This window comes from Salmo salar, chromosome ssa01 (assembly GCF_905237065.1).
Source record: "Salmo salar chromosome ssa01, Ssal_v3.1, whole genome shotgun sequence".
NCBI classification, from domain to species: Eukaryota; Metazoa; Chordata; class Actinopteri; order Salmoniformes; family Salmonidae; genus Salmo; species Salmo salar.
Window position 1 is genome coordinate 73,200,102 of NC_059442.1, and position 4,101 is coordinate 73,204,202.

Sequence of the window (4,101 nt, forward strand, 5' to 3'; positions counted from 1 at the left end):
TGGCTTGCTTTTTTTTATAACTAGGCAAGTCGGTTAAGAACAAATTCTTATTTTCAATGACGGCCTAGGAACAGTGGGTTAACTGCCTTGTTCAGGGGCAGAACGACAGATTTGTACAGCTCAGGGATTTGAACTTGCAACCTTTCGGTTGCTAGTCCAACGCTCTAACCACTAGGCTACGCTGCCGCCCCAAAAGAGCAGTCGGGACATTTTATGCTAAGATGACAGTTGTAGTGATTGTTTGTGTATACCATTTCTCCTCAGCATCTGTCTGTCGCTCGCTCCAGAGGTTCTTGATGTTTTAGCTTTTCAGGGATTTCGGCCTACACTCCAGTATGCCACTTCTAACATATTTGCCACATTTTACAAACATGAAAATGAAACTCAGTGGTAACAATGCACCAAGAAAATGGCTTCAAAGAACTTTCCATGTCATCTCTCCTTGACTATAATCGGACTCTGTTAATGTGTATAATTATTCTCTTTTAATGGCCCATGTAGTCAATTTATAAGTTATAAATAATTCTGTGTGTGTGGCAGGGAGTCTCTTTGGTTTGAAGTATGAAGAAGCATTAATTGACACATGAGAAGTTCTCCAAAGAAGGGATCATACCAATAGTTCCATCTGTCTTTAAGCTGGACAGGCATTTCAATAATGTTCTATTAATGTGATCTTGAATTTGTCTTGAACTTGGTGGTTGACATTATGGTAGGATTCAAACAAATTAGTAAACTCTTTCAGCTGACAATTTAGGGTAGCACAGGACTAGGGTTGCAAAGCTACCAGTAATTTACAGAAACATCTATAGTGACTTTGGTAATTGGGTGGGACTTTAAATCTTCGTCATACTTTTTATTATTCTTCTGCACACTACTCTTTTACACGTTTAATCTCTATGGGATTGGTGGCCTATTTTTGGACTATTAGGCCTAGTCCAAGAAATCTTGCATGCGGACTAGCCTATGTTTTATTCAGTTTGAGAAGGAGAGCGCGAAGATGAGGAACGGAGGTTAACTTTGATAGCTTTAAAAACATGTTTATTGCCCATGATCTATTTATCAGAGATATTGACCTCACAAAAAGCCAGATTTGAGTAATTTACAGTGTGGTCCTGAAACTCAAAGTAGCAGCCGTGACACAAATAAATCGGAGAAGGACAGCTCATGGTGCTGAAAGTAGACACATTTGAGTAGGCATAATTCATTTCAACCATCTTCATTTTAATTAGAATTTACTAACAACAAGGGTGCTTTGCGTTGGAGCCTGTTTCTTCCTATTTAAGAAATAAGATGTAAGCCTACCTGTTTGACAGACGAAATTAGGCTATAGGCTGCTATATCCATAGATATGTCGGTCAATTCCTCCACACACCATGCACTCTTTAAATAGCCTATCTCCATGTCATTGAAAAGCTGTTAAGTTACCCACCCCCCCAAAAAAAAAAATGTCTTTTTTTTTTACAAAGGCCTACTCCTTGTTAACTTAAGATTTTGAAGAAAATAATATAAATGTAACTTCGGTCCGTGATGCTTTATGCTCGAAACAAGCTGTAAAATACCCGGGAAAGAGGTGACTCAATGCATATAGGGCAAACTGGTCTCAGAGCATTTGGTATATTCTGTATGTAAATCTGAGACACCCCAATTAGTATGATATGTTAGGTTTGGTATGGTATTAACCAGGTGGCGAATCGCATCTCTGCATGTCTGGCAGACATATCAGTGTGGATGACGGATCACCACCTCAAGCTGAACCTCGGCAAGACGGAGCTGCTCTTCCTCCCGGGGAAGGACTGCCCGTTCCATGATCTCGCCATCACGGTTGACAACTCCATTGTGTCCTCCTCCCAGAGTGCTAAGAGCCTTGGCGTGACCCTGGACAACACCCTGTCGTTCTCCGCTAACATCAAGGCGGTGACCCGATCCTGTAGGTTTATGCTCTACAACATTCGCAGAGTACGACCCTGCCTCACACAGGAAGCGGCGCAGGTCCTAATCCAGGCACTTGTCATCTCCCGTCTGGATTACTGCAACTCGCTGTTGGCGGGGCTCCCTGCCTGTGCCATTAAACCCCTACAACTCATCCAGAACACCGCAGCCCTTCTGGTGTTCAACCTTCCCAAGTTCTCTCACGTCACCCCGCTCCTCCGCACACTCCACTGGCTTCCAGTTGAAGCTCGCATCTGCTACAAGACCATGGTGCTTGCCTACGGAGCTGTGAGGGGAACGGCACCTCCGTACCTTCAGGCTCTGATCAGTCCCTACACCCAAAGAAGGGCACTGCGTTCATCCACCTCTGGCCTGCTCGCCTCCCTACGTCTGCGGAAGCACCGTTCCCGCTCAGCCCAGTCAAAACTGTTCGCTGCTCTGGTACCCCAATAGTGGAACAAGCTCCCTCACGACGCCAGGACAGCGGAGTCAATCACCACCTTCCGGAGACACCTGAAACCCCACCTCTAAGGAATACCTGGGATAGGATAAAGTAATCCTTCTAACCCCCCCCCCCCCCAAAAAAAGATATAGATGTTCTATTGTAAAGTGGTTGTTCCACTGGATATCATAAGGTGAATGCACCAATTTGTAAGTCGCTCTGGATAAGAGCGTCTGCTAAATGACGTAAATGTAATGTAAATGTATGTATTAATATGTGGATGTCTATATCCCATTTCGTATGATATGTTACGAATTAGAATTCATATTGTATGTTACGAATTAGAAAAACGTACAATATGTTATGAATTTGCAAAAGGTATGATTTACATTTTAGTCATTTAGCAGACGTTCTTATCCAGAGCGACTTACATTTCATTTCATGCATATTTTTATTTTTTTTGTATTTTTTTTGATATGTTACGAATTTAGCTAGCTCACTAACTTTAGCTAGGCTAGGGGTTAGGTGAAGGCTTATCTAACATGCTAAGTAGCTAAAAACTAGTACGTAGTTTAAAAGTATCTAATTAGCTAGAATTGTCCATGATGAGATTCAAACTCACAAGCTTTGAGTTGCTAGACTTTCACGTTATACGCTCACCCATCCACCCCGACCAACCATCCTACAAACGTAACATATTATACTAAATGGGGTATCTCAGATTTACGTACAGAATAATATGAAATGCTCTTAGACCAGGTTGCAACGGGATATCAACGTTTCATTTCTTTGACATTGAGGCTGAGCTACAACCTATAGCCAAGGGAAAGTAATCTAATTTTGTCACTATCAATTGATTAAGTGATTCACTTTTCCATATGGTTCAATATCATTTTTTATTTAACATTTATTTAACTAGGCAAGTCAGTTAAGAACAAATTCTTATTTACAATGACGACATACCCCGGCCAAACCCTAACCCGGACAACGCCGGGCCAGTTGTACGCCGCCCTATGGGACTCCAAATCACGGCCGGTTGTGATACAGCCTGGAATCAAACCAGGGTCTGTAGTGACGCCTCTAGCACTGAGTTACAGTGCCTTAGACCGCTGTGCCACCCGGGAGCCCTAAACCCAATACAAAAGACCCATGGGTAGAGTAGACATACCGGCACTGCTAAAACCATGTAATGTTTTACAGCTTTGTCATTCTATATATCATTTTAAATCATCTTATTTAATTATTTCATATTTTAAGGCCACAGAGGACCAGATATGATTACAGACACCTGTGATAATCTGAAGTACCCAAAAAAAGGCCAGTAGATGTCACCTTATAAATTCCTAATAAACCGTGAACGTTACCAAAATTCTGGTAGTTTACTGGTAATATACCTTCCATTTGCAACCCTGCACAGGACAGGTGCATTGTGTCATGTGACCTCTTCACCACCTGGGGGTGCTGTTACTAGTATATCTGATATTCAGGCTTCTCATTATTGTTTGTCTTTATTTGTAGATGCAGATAGGATTATTTTTTGGTCATGAGTGATATGTAAAAAAAAAAACTACATAAATGTCTCTATTGAATTATCTCATAGCTCAAGTTCCTTGGCTTTCATGGAAAATCTGTAGATGTATCATAAAGAATTACAGCTATTGTATCATCAGAGGGACTAGCTTGCTTGCTATAGGGAGTACATGTGACTAAAAGCAGATATGTCACACTTA